Here is a 14062-nt window from a genome sequence, read left to right as displayed (position 1 = left end):
AATGAACGGAGACTTTGTCAAGATAGAAAACTTCTGCACAATGAAAGAAACAATCAAGAAAGCTAAAAGGCAACTTTGAGAATGCAAGAAGATATTATGACATAATATATATACATATATGTGTATATATATGTATCTGATATAAATGACATATCTGATAAAGGGTTTATCTCCAAAATCTATAAATAACAAACTCAACACCCAAAAAGTAAATAATCCAGTTAAGAAATGGGCAGAAGACATGAACAGACATTTTCCCAAAGAAGAAATACAGATGGTTAACAGATACACGAAAAGATGCTCAACATCACTCATAATCAGGTAATTCCATATCAAAATCACAATGAGATACCACATCATACCTGTAGAATGGCTAAAACTAACAAAACAGGAAACAAGTGTTGGTGAGGATACAGAGAAAAAGGGAATCCTCTAACACTGTTGGTAGGAATGCAAATTGGTGCAGCTGCTCCGAAAAATAGCAGGTTTTCTCAAAAAGTTAAAAATAGAATTACCAGGGGTACCTGGGTGGTTCAGCAGTTTAGTGCCTGCCTTTTGCCCAGGGCATGATCCTGGGGTCCTGGGATCAGTGCCATGTCAGGGTCCCTTCATGGAGCCTGCTTCTCCCTCTGCCTATGTCTCTGCCTCTCTCTCTCTCTCTCTCTGTGTCTCGAATGAATGAATGAATGAATGAATGAATGAATGAATGAATAAATAAAATAAAAATATAACTATCTTTCCACCTGGCAATTGTGCTATTAGGTATTTACCCAAAGGATGCAAAATATTGATTTGAAGGGTCATATGCACCCTGATGTTTATAACAGCATTATCAACAATAGCCAAAGTATGGAAAGATCCCAACTGTCCAACAACTGATTAATGGAATATTAGTGAGCCATCAAAAAGAATGAAATCTTGCCATCTGCAGCAATGTAGAGGGAGTTAGAGTATATTAAGCTAAGTGAAATAAGTCAGAGGAAGACAAATACCATATGATTTCACTTATATGTGGAACTTAAGAAACAAAACAGAATAACATAGTTGGGAAGGGGGAAAAATGAGGGAAAAGGAAATAACCATCAGAGACTCAACTACATGGGCATCCCCAATGGCTCAGCAGTTTAGCGCTGTCTTCAGCCCAGGGTGTGATCCGGGAGACCCGGGGTCGAGTCCCAAGTTGCACTCCCTGCATGGAGCCTGCTTCTCCCTCTGCCTGTGTCTCTGCCTCTCTCTCCCTCTCTGTATGCCTTTTATGAATAAATAAATAAAATCTGAAAAAAGAAAAAAAAAGAGACTCAACTACGGAGAAGAAACTGAGGGTTGATGGAGGGAGGTCAGCAGGGTATGGATGATGGATACTAAGGAGGCCACTTGTGATGAGCACTGGGTATTATATGTTAGTGATGAATCACTAAATTCTACACTCAAAGCCAATTTACCATATAGATTTACTAAACAAAAATTTAAATAAAAAACATCCAGTGACATCTGGGTGGCTCAGCAGTTGAGGTCTGCCTTTGGCTCAGGGCGTGATCCTCATCTGGGGATTCAGCCCCACATCGGGCTCCCTATGAGGAACCTGCTTCTCCCTCTGCCTATGTCTCTGCTTCTCTCTGTGTCTCTCAGGAATAAATAAATAATATATTTTATAAATAAATAAATAAAATATAAAATAAATAAAAAATAAAAATAAAATAAAATAAAATAAAATAAAATAAAATAAAATAAAATAATAAAATAAACTGAAGGAAAATAGAAAGCATATATTGGGGGCGGCCCGGGTGGCTCAGCAGTTTAGGCCACCTTCAGTCCAGGGCATGATCCTGGAGACCCAGGATCGAGTCCCACACTGGGCTCCCATCATGGAGCCTGCTTCTCCCTCTGCCTGTGTCTATGCCTCTCTCTCTCTCTATGTCTCTCACGAATAATTTTTTTTTTAAAAGCATATGTTGGATAAACACATTTTATCCAGAATGTGCAATAAAATTTTAAGACTCAATAACAACAGCAACAAAAAAAACTCAATAAAAAATGGCAAAATATTTAATATTTAAACAAATTTTATCAAAGAAAATCTCTTATATAGTGATAAGAATTTAATCAATTTAGCAGGACACTTTAGGAGTTTTCAGATTGTTTCAATTACACTTCTAGCATTAGTATCTAAAACATAAATATAATTTTACTTATGTTTTTATTGGACTTCATAAAAGAAAGATGAGACAAATGGACTGGTCTTCAAGTAGATAGCTTGTTTTAAAAATAAAAGAGCGGTATGTATCATTAGTTAATTGGAGCTTACTCAGTTTTTAATTTATATAAAACATCTGTAACTAGTAAGCATTTTGGAGACCATAGTAGTTGGGGAAAATAAAACTAAACCAAATTTGATTTTCTTGGACAATAGAATGTTTACATTAGTTTATACAACTTAATTAATCTTCTTTAGTTTTAATGCCAACATAAGCACTTTCATGTTTCAGTGGCCAAATACAAAGCAAGATATTTGACAAACTCTCCAAGTAGGGAATATTTGTTGCTCAAAGCTGGATATTTGATAAAAAGCCTTTTAAATTGAATCTGATTTTTAAAATAGCCATTTTTCCCTTTTTTCATCAATTTTGCTTTTATGAATTTTGGTCATTAAGGAACACAAAATACTGAATGGCTCCCAGTGTTTTATTTAGCACGGACCTTAAGCTTTGGGGAGGAATTTTATTTTCTTATTCAAGATATAATCATGTTGATGCTATTTGTCATGGAGCAAAACTAGACAGCTTAGTATTTTAGAGCCAGCCCTTTCCATCAATCATTTTTGAAATAGCAATGGCATAAGCACTGCCGGCTTCCCATTATTGATTATTCTTAAAGTTATAACTCTAAAAGTTCAACGTGATAACATAACCCTATTTTACCAATCAAAAGGTTGAAGGAGAAAGGTTAACACTTTTATCAACTCACCAAAGAAATCTTTGGCATAACCAAACTGCATATGTCAATTCAATATATTGCTTCTAATTTTTTTTTCAAATGTATTTTGGGATTTGAAAAATACTGGAATATGAATTGTATTTAATTTTCTTTTTTAAATAAGTTTCTCTATACAGTGCAGCAATAAGAAAAAACATCATAGTGCTACTTTATTTTAATTGGTATAAGATACTCAAAATGATTCCTACAAAATTAAATTTTAGACTTCTAAGACATGGTCTCCAAAAATATTTGAATTAGTCTCATAATAAATGAATTATGTTGTCCTTTCTCTCTACCACAGTCCATTTACACATGTGATGCAAAATCCATAGAGCCAATTCTCAGGTATCTTCATTTTTAGTAATAAAATTTTAATGTTCTCTAACCATAATAGTGCTGTGTTGTCCACTTAAATAGAAGAATCCTTGAACACTTATATGTATGTTCAAGGTTATTATTTAGACATTTGGATATCAAAACATGAAAACTGTAAAAGACTGCCATAAGTTGCTATTTTATCTTTCAAGATTTTGGAAAGGACATAAAACATACAACAGAATATTACTGTATATTTTATTACTATTGTGTGATTGAAAACAATAGGGAAAGGCTGGCCAAGGGATACAAACTTCCAGTTATAAGACAGATAATTTTTTTAAAGATTTTATTTATTTGTTCATGAGAGACACAGAGAGAGGGTCAGAGACACAGGCAAAGGGAGAGGCCGGCTCCATGCAGGGAGCCCGACGTGGGACTCCAGGATCCTGGAGTCCCAGGATCATGCCCTGAGCCAAAGGCTGACACTCAACCGCTGAGCCACCCAGGTGTCCCTAGACAAATAAGTTCTGGGGAATCTAATGTACAGCCTGGTGACTATAGTTATCAATACTCTTTATACACTTGAAAGTTTCTAAGAAAGGAGATCTTAAATGTTTTCATCACAAAATATAGAGTGCTGGATTTGTTAACTGTCCTTATCATGGTAACCATTTTACAATATATATACTTGTATCAACTCATCATTTTGTGCATCTCAAACTTACACAATATTAAATGTTAATCCTGTTTCAGTAAACCAGAAAAAAATAATTAAAAAGGGAATTTAAACTGAAAAAGTGGGGAAAATATAATCTTAGGGGGAAAAGTAATTTTTCTTTAAGATCCACCTGATTGTCCTTATCCTACTTCTTTCTCCACATACTAAAACAAATCAGCAAAAACAAAGGAACAAATTAACAAATTGCCATTGATTAGCAATAGATTTAGACCAGCAAATGGACATATAAATGTACCTTCTGATGATGGTTTTAAGAATATAATCAAAGCCTGATTCAGATAAGCATTCTCCTCATTGTTTCCTTTTTACAGATTCCAACTTGCACAGGTGTCCATTGTGAAGTTATATTATGTAAGCCTATTGATGTAAAATTTTGTTTTCATTGAATACATTTGGGTTCACAGAAGTAAGTGCTCATCTTTTCTGTATTAGGCCATCTTGACCTTTACCTTAACTTTGTGTTATTTAGCATGGTTAGAGAAAAGAAATATAGAACATGGAAACTCACTTCTCCAACAAACAATTAAAATATACATTGTGTATTATATCATCTCTATCTTTGACCCCATTTATAATTCTGACTTTTATATATTGATTATAGTTAATAATAACAATTACTCCATGATTTGTATTTATGAGAATATCCATTGTGAGTATAAGAAATGCTTCTGTGACTTTTCTACCTTAGAGCCGGAAGGAACTTTATAAACATTAAATAATTAATTCTCACAACACTCAAAGCAATGTTTAATATTCTCACTTCATAACCAGGGATATGAGAACAGAATCTTAAAGTTACTTGCCAAATGCATTAGATAAAATGCTTGTCAGGTCTAGGATGAGAATTTGTAGTGCAAACGCAGATTTGCAGATGTTGAAACTAGTCTTTTAGAAGGATTATAGGTTATTATTTGCAATTAATATGCTCAGACTTCTTGAGAGGATGATATCTTGTACTTTGTTATAAGTTGGTAAGTAAAATTGTCTTTTTGAAGGAATTGGAACATAGGTAAATTGTGTTAGTAGATGACACAAACCATAAGCTACATTCTACTCTATCCACGTGGTTTTGGCATGAATATGTGATTTTTGAGCTTGAGTTTCACATTTCACTGAGTTTCACATTCCATAATTCATATTTTTTTTTGTATTCACAGTTGTAATTTGAATTACTTAAGTAAAGCTCATACAAGTAATAAAATAAAACATATACTATGATATACCAATTTTTGTAGTTGAAAGGGACAAGTTTTCTTACAAAAATTATTTTATTTCTATTCAATAGAGCTATGGTTATAGGAAGAAAAAATTCTTGATAATATAAAATTCATTTCAAAAACATCTTACTTGATTCTGTCTTAAGTAGATGAAAGAAGTACTTTAAATGAGAAGCTCTTATAGAAACCAGAAGTCTAGAAAGCATTTATCTTTTTTCATACTTCATATAGCTGATGAAGAATAAAGATTCTAATACAGAGAACAACAACAACAAAAGGGTAACAAAAAGGGGCTGGATTTCAAATTTCAGGTGGTCTGAAAATGCCTATTAAATTGTCTCACACAAAATCATCCCTTTTTCCCCCTATGTAAGTGAAGAGGCAGGGGATGAAGGAATCTTGGCTGTAAGAGAATATGAAATATCTTTGTACACCTGAAACTAATATCAAACTATCTGTTAATTAAGTAGAATTAAAAGAAAAAACTTAAAAAAAATAGAGAATATAAAATTTAAGCAGAGCTTTTGGATTAAAATTTTCGGAAAAAATTATTTTTCTTCCATTTCTAAATCTCCTATGTTTCTGAGACATAAACATTTGCCTCTCTACTGGTGACTCTGGGAATATTTAGATTATGATAATATATTAATTGTACTCATGTGCAAAGGTTTAAGAGCAGGCGTTGCTGGTATTGTCTGAGCTTTTAAAGCTAAAGGAGAACTTTATCTTCTTAGTTACAGAAAACGTGTTAAAACGAGTGACAGCCTTATTTGCTTTATTGCTTTTGCCTCAGATTCAGATTGTTCCTATTTCACTTTAAAGGGTATTTGGATTTTTTTTTCTAGCTAGAATGTTATTCTTGCACTATTGCTTTTTTTTTTTATCTCTAGGCTTCTATCAGCTTATTACATGAAGATGAATCTTAGAAGAGTAGAGAAATAAAATTTCAAATTGAAAGAGACAAAGTTTGAAAAGAAATATTTGCCCAAAGGAAATTTATTATGATTTGCAAAGAAAAACAACTCAGTTCTATCCTGACCTTTGGTTGGATTTCTAGATGACCTTTATAGGCACCTTCAAATTCAGGTATGTGAAGAACCATATAATACTAACTTTATAACTCTTACTTAGTGATCGTTTTTAAAAAGTAAAAATCTGGGATGCCTGGGTGGCTCAGTCCATTAAGCATTTCCCTTTGACTCAAGTCATCATCCCAAGGTCCTGGGATTGAGCTCCACCTCCCTGAGACTCCCTGCTCAGTGGGGAGCCTGCTTTTCCCTCTATTCCCCACTTGTGCTCTCTCTCCCTATCTCTGTTGTTATCTCTGTCTCTCAAATAAATCAATAAAATCTTTAAAAAAGTATAACCCCCTTTTAAATTACTGACATTTACTGTAAAAACTGGTATTCTGAAACTTAATTCTGACTAGAAATGTGAAGTGAGGGAACATAGATCATTTTACAATTAAATGGTTTTCTATTTCTACCTTTTAGAATGTTCATTATATGTATGTCTAAAATACATATGATTTTAGATTAGAAAAGAGGCCAAGTGTAGACTGTTTGACTCTAAAAAGAGTCATACTCTCTGTTGGAAATTTATTTACACTGAAATGACTGCATAGCAAAGAATTCCATTCTGAAATGTCTTCTGAGGGCATCATGATGATTTAATTTATTATTTTCATGATCACTTCTAATTTCAGAATACAGGGACATATTAATCAATCATACAAGACACAATTAAGTACTTCTCATAAGTAAATAAATTTCTCCAGTTTGGGTAAAGCAACACCTGAATTTTTATCTAATAAGTTTATTCTCATTTAATATTCAAATATTGTTTTCCAAACCTACTTTTAAACAATTAAAGTGATCTATATTGCAGAAAATAAATTAATGATTCACATAGTAAGAGTAATCTTAGAGGCAGCACAATTTTCCATGGTGGAGGGAGATAATTAATCAGCAACTTAAATAATTTTTTCTCTCTAGTCTACACCACCTCCTGATAATTAACACCCTACCTCTTACAGGATACATAGTAATAATGTTCACTAACACACAAACTCGAATTTAAAAAAATATTAATTGTAGTTTATTAGATAAAATAATTAGTAAAAGTATTTGTTTCCCTTCTTGAAATTGATGATCTATTTTATACGGTCCTAGGTAAATATACTTCATATTCCAATCCTAATGCATTGGCAACATTTTCTGGAAGCATTATTTTGAGAAGACTGGAACCTACCTTGACTTCATATGACAGAATTACATGATAGAAGTGATATCTTTCCAAAGTAAAAGAAAAAAACGTATGCCATATGAATCGTGGGTATGCTATCTCAAACTTAAGAGTCAATCTAACTAGTATACAAAATCAAGGTAATTATTTAAAAATGAAGCTAAAATACTTCTCCAAACAGCAACTCATTCTTTGCATATTATTTGCTATCTTGCTAATATTTTGAACCTCGTCAAATAAGACATTGATGTTTAATAAATAATTCAATGTTCTCTGTAAAGTTGCATGTCCAATAGTATATCTTTAAATTCTGGTTTCCCGTCAACATTTAATTGCTCAATCGTTCTTCCCTCTGCCTCTAAAAATAACTAGCTTATAAGCTAAGAGTGGGAAAGATGAAGTTAAGAATGGAGAGAGCCTTTTTATAATTTTTTCTTCACAAAAGTACAGGATTCTGGGATATATCAATTTTATATTTATGCATAGATAATGTTAAGTGAGAGTAAGTATAACCTGTTTTTTTTTTTTCCAATTTAATTTAGTTGTATTCACTACACATGATTAATCATAGGAAAAAGTATCTATTTTGGGGTTGATCTATATGAAATGTAAAAAAAAAAAAAAAAAAAAAAAAAAAAAAAAAACCTTCCTAAGACTTACATTAAGTAGACTCCATTAGTGACCTGTCATGAGCTCATGCCCATTAAACCTTTGTAAAATATTTCCAACATTCTAGGATCTGACAAGGCCATTATAAGTTAATTTAGTATGCAATATTTTTGCAAATACACACAACTTTTATTATTTTCAGGAATTAAAAGTCATTTATAAAAGTGGTTTACATAAAACAAGTTTAATTAAGTAATTTGTTCATTCCCCCATGACAGTCTTCACACATGATTGAAGACACAGGCTGAATAAGCATCATCATTTTTAATAATTTCAGCATGTTCTGATAAATGCAAAAAGACACAGTTGTTGCTAGAAAAGAAATATAATAAAAGTCTCTGCCACATGTTATTGAAATGTAATATTAAGAATGAAGTACATACATGATGAGTGATGCAAGGTAGCCACATTTCATTCTTAAAAACCAGGGTCAACAAAAAAGCAAAATACTAAAGGTACGTAAGCCTTGATTACTTTGGGTGTCTCATAAAAAGTACTTGATTTCACGAAGATCATAATTACCATTGCATGGTAATTATGGAGAAAAACTATCAAAGAAACTATCATATTGGAGAAAAACTATCAAAGAAACTATCATATTGGAGAAAAACTATCAAAGACAACTGTTTTCTGTTTTTGTTTCTTCCAATAACATTCTTGAATATTAAGCACTTGCAATTCAAGACTCTAACAAGAGAATATTAGATCTATAGTATCCAATCTAAATAGGAAAGAATTAAGAGAGGCTAATGTTATGGTTGAAGTGGGTTAATAGTTATACAATTAAGCAAATAATTTTGATATTAATGCAAAAGCTCTTTCTAGTTTTATGTCATTTGTTCTTGCAGCTAGCAGCCTCTTATAAAATAATATTTGAGGAAGACTGAGAAGACTATTCTCTTTATCTGATGTATTTTCCCACAGTTTATTATTTTTCCACAGTTCTGTCAAGTTATGCTTTTTTTTTAAAGTTCTTATTCTAATAGAATTTACCTATATTTGATATAATAATTATATATAAATCCCCAGGAAAATATATTAAGCATGAATAAGTTTGTCAATTTGATGGAAGAGAGAGTGAAAAAGAAACACAAGGGCACTGGGTCAATGCAAACAAGGTTAATCAACTTGATATATCTTGCTAGGGCAAAGCTGGTTACTCATAGCCTACATTTCCAAATGCTTAAATTTTCACTGAAGTTAGCAACTTTGCTTCCAGAAAATTGACGATTATACTCTATTTCTCTGAAATTTATGACTTTCAGTAATGAAAATGCTTTTTAATATAATAATATTTATAGTCTTGCTCTAAAGCACATTCAAAATTTCCCCCAGATGATGGAAGATCTTAGATGAGTAAAATAACTTCAACAAATGTAATACTATATTGAGGTGATTTTTATGAATAATAATAAAGACCATTCACTAAGGCCCTCTGTATACCAGGCATTGGACAAAGCTTTTTGCATATATTATTCCTTTTAATTCTCTTCACAGTTCTATGCTGTGAAGAGTTGTATCACCTTTTTCCACGTTGGGAATCTGAGTCAGAAAGGCCTTTGGCCAAAGTCAGACAATTAGCAAATTAAAAAACAGAGTTTTGTCCTCAGGTTTATTTAGCTTAAAGGTCAATATTTTAAAGAATCTTTTAAACATAAACTCTTTTTTGCATGTTTCACCAAGCCCAAATTGTCCTTTTGCATGACTTAATGTTATTTTATTTCTGAAAAATTAGATTAGAAAGTTAAATATTGCAATCTCATCTAAGTTTATTCAAGTCATATACTCTATGAAATGCTCTTTCCTTTACACTGTTAACCTTTAATTAATATTATTTTCAATATTTAATTAATATTAACATAAAATTAAAACAAGGAAGTACACATAGAAATAAGGATATACATATCCATACCTAAGTAATTTATTAATTTAATGGACTGATGTTATTATATAAATACCGTGTTTATATAAAGGTAATTCTACACCATGCACCAAAATCTGAAACTCATTTTGGGTTTTTTTGTTTTTTGTTTTTTTTAAGATTTATTTATTTATTTATTTATTTATTTATTTATTTATTTATTTTTCATGAGAGACACAGAGAGAGGCAGAGACATAGGCAGAAAGAGAAGTAGGCCCCCTGTGGGGAGTCCCATGTGGGACTCAAACAGGATCCCCAGAGGACGGTCACACTCTAAGCCAAAGGTAGATGCTCAACCACTGAGCCACTCAGGTGCCCCTGAACCTGATTTTTATATGAAAACATGCTGTCTTGGATACAAAAAAAACTAAGAATGGCATCTCACAGCCTAACTGAAATGTAAATGCTAGATTCCATGTGTGTATATTACATTATATGGGACACTGAAGTCACACAAAATTTTCCAAGCCAGAATAGGCATCTATCAATTAATTTACCTTATACACAATGCTGATACAGGATGTATGAGGAAAAATTGGCTCCTATTTTGGTCATGCAATAGATATGATACAATAATCTATAATCAAATACTAAAAGAGCTAACCACAAATTCATTTTTATTTTTATTTTTTTAAAGAATTTATTTATTTATTTATTTTAGAGAGATAGCATGGGTAGGAAGAGGAGTGGAGGACAAGAAGATTCCATGCTGAGCATGGAGTCCCACATGGAACTCCATCTCAGGACCCTGAGAGCACAACCTGAACTGAAACCAAGCATCTGGTGTTCAATGAACTGCTCCAGTCAGGCACTCCAAAACAAATTCATTTTTAGATTAAGATGAATAATTATTTAAGTTTCCATTCAGCATAGCATTGAATATATTCATAAGGCTACTAAAATCTAACTATCTCCAAACTGATTATTTTGGGGTTTTTAAATGTCCCATGGACATGCTTCCTATATGCCATAATTGCCATGAGTTATTCCTATATTTTCTTTAAAATTAGAACACATGTGTTCTTCATACTTAAATTTCCTTTTCTCTGTTTTGTCAATTAAGTTTTATCCTTCCATTAAGCTGTATTTAAGTCCATTTTTTAAAGACTATACAGTGATCACTTGAATGTTTGAGTATTTTAATAAGGATGTTTAAAAGTGTATATATTAGTTTATGATTATTTATGGAACAACTAAAATATGTGACACATTATTTAAGCATGGGAGCTATCAAGATAAAAGTGACAAAGATAGTCCCAAACTCATGGATATAAAAGAGACAATGATCAAGAAAATAAGTAAATATTTAAAGTACTTGCTATATGCTATTGAGAAAATAAAGTACAGAGAAAAACACTCAGGATGTGGAAAGTTAAAATGGCAAACATCCTTAAGAGGAGGTTACAAGGAAAGGCTCTTTCAAAAAAATGATTTTTACCTGAGATCTGAGGGATGAGCGTTAGCAAATGAAGAACCATTTTTTGCCCTGTGATAATATCAAATTTGCATATGAAAATGTCATGATTGTGTATGAATATTTAAATTTCTCGTAGGATTTTTTACCCTGGAGAAGGACAGTGATTAGTAGATCGCAAATACAACTTTAAACTCCCTGCAGTAGAAAACATTTTTCACATATATATTGCTAATGGGAAAAAACACCATTTTATGTATTATTTATTTTTTATAGTGTCTTTATGTGATGCAAAAGTTTTCCTTATAGCCAGGTGGGTTTATGTTTACTTAATTCAGTTTCAAACTGGGAATGGATTTCATACAAATGTTTAGGCTCATTATCAAATATAACCATGTAAGAGCAGCGTAGTGGACAATATGAGCAAAGCTAAGATTATAATGCATTTTTAATGTTCTGGAAATTCAAATAAGCCAAAGATGAGCACAGTAAAAGTATGTTAGGTCTAGTCCTACATACAACCAGATGTATTTTAATAAGTAATAAATGTAGCTTGACATCCAAAATTCCAATAGAATTACTGGATCACATTATATTGATTTTTAAAACATTTTGTTTCAATCAATGTATGTGATTTCATTTTCTTTTGTACTGATTTGTAGGATTGTGCATTAGATTAGCTTTCCAGAGAAAAATGGTAACATATAAGATTAGGTTACAGCAACAATTCTCTACATTTTATATGTTTTTTTTTAAATCTTGTTGATTTCTTGGATAGGGTTGCCTTGATTTTAGGTAAATTATTCCTGGGTCCTTGACACATACTCATCAAATGAAACCCTAATTTCACTTTAATTATAAACATAATCTTTGTATTTATTATAGTCCTTCATTGTTAATTTTATTTCCTTTCTTGTCCATATGTATTTATAATCTTCCTATTTATATGCATTTTATCAGGTATTTGAAATTGCATTTGGAATCTGACAAAAAAAAAGGTAGGATGGAAAAAGGATAAGAAGGAAGTGAGAGAGGAAAAAAAATAAGGACTATAGTTACTTAGTTCACATCACACTGAGAACAAATTTTATATAAATGCTTAGGCTGTCTCTCAAATATAACCATGCAGAGGCAGGAAATTAGACAATGTGTGCAAAAGTTAAGTGACTAGAAATAGTCCATAGAAACACTCATACAGGGCAGCCCTGAATCGAGTCCCACATCTGGCTCCCTGCATGGAGCCTGCTTCTCCCTCTGCCTGTGTCTCTGCCTCTCTCTCTCTCTCTGTGTCTCTTATGAATAAATAAATAAAATCTTAAAAAAAATAAAAAGAAACACTCCTACAACAATTTAGTAAACAGAGGTTTCTAATAAGCTCTTTTTTTTTTTTCTAAGAGTCTGTTTATTTGAGAGAGAGGGAGTACAGGTACATGCATGTGGGTACCTGTGAGCATAAACAATGGGAAGGAACAGAGCAGGGAGGGAAGGAGAAGCCAGTTCCCCACTGAGAGGGGAGCCAAGTAGCAGCTAATCCCAGGACCCATGAGATCATGACTTGGGCCAAGGTAGACACTTAACTGACTGAGTCACCCAGGTGCCCCTCAGATAAGTTCTTTAAAACTGACATATATTAGGGTAAGTTTGGTTATCTATGTAAAATTATAGAACAATAAAAAGTGCAAATGACTACTATATACAAAACATAAATAGCCTTTAGACATGATATTGAGTAAAAGAAAAATAAGTAAAAGAGTAAAAGGCTCAAAAGGTCATGTTTGATGAGTTCATTATATGAAATTCAGAATCATGAAAAGTTAATCTGTCTTGCTAGATATCAGAATTTTTTTTCCTAAGAAGGGTCATGAATGAGCTTGTTGAGATAAAAGAAACTATATATTTTGATCTTTGTGATGGTACAAGTTTTTATACCTAACTTTTAAGATAATCAACCTGTATATTTAAACTTGTGCATTTTACTATACTATTATTTCAATAATACAAAAAATACAAAAATAGATACCATAAGCAACTGTATTAAAAATAATATTAAATATATATAACATACCTAATTTGAAATATTTAACATTACAGAACAATGAAACTTGACAAAGATGACACAAGAAGAAATAGAAAAGAAATAGAACACACGAATATTCTAAAGTACCGAAGATTTATAGCAACAATCAAATAATTTCTCAAATATAAAACTGATACAGATGGATTTACTGGTCAGTACACACAAACTTCTAATTAATACCTCCAAACATATAAAATTTCTTCCCAATATTTATCCCAAAATTATGGAGAATTTAGCATATTGTATTACCTGAATAGGATGAGAAATGAACATTACAAAGCAGTTACCTTCATAAGCACGAAATACAAAAATAATGAATTTATTATTAATTAACCAAGAAAGTAATCCCAAGAAAATTACAACCTGCATATCATGTATATATTACAATAATCAAGTTAAATTTGTATCAACTATTTAACACTATCTTAACTTTGAGAAATTATTATATGCAGTCCATCAAATAAAAATTAAAAGAGAATTTTCATAT

At 31.8% G+C, this 14062-nt stretch overlaps 1 long non-coding RNA gene across 1 annotated transcript; it reads left to right on the top strand.

Moving 5' to 3' along the window:
* Positions 1 to 4349: 4349 nt before the first annotated feature.
* LOC111095395 lies at positions 4350 to 13715 on the top strand. The gene is made up of 3 exons (XR_005356428.1): positions 4350 to 4439; positions 6141 to 6336; positions 13590 to 13715. It is a non-coding gene; the product is annotated as an uncharacterized LOC111095395 (long non-coding RNA).
* The last annotated feature ends 347 nt before the right edge of the window (positions 13716 to 14062 follow it).

This window comes from Canis lupus, chromosome 3 (assembly GCF_011100685.1).
Source record: "Canis lupus familiaris isolate Mischka breed German Shepherd chromosome 3, alternate assembly UU_Cfam_GSD_1.0, whole genome shotgun sequence".
Taxonomy (NCBI): Eukaryota; Metazoa; Chordata; class Mammalia; order Carnivora; family Canidae; genus Canis; species Canis lupus.
Note: the sequence above shows the minus strand (reverse complement) of the source record. Positions and strands in the feature narration are given on the sequence as shown.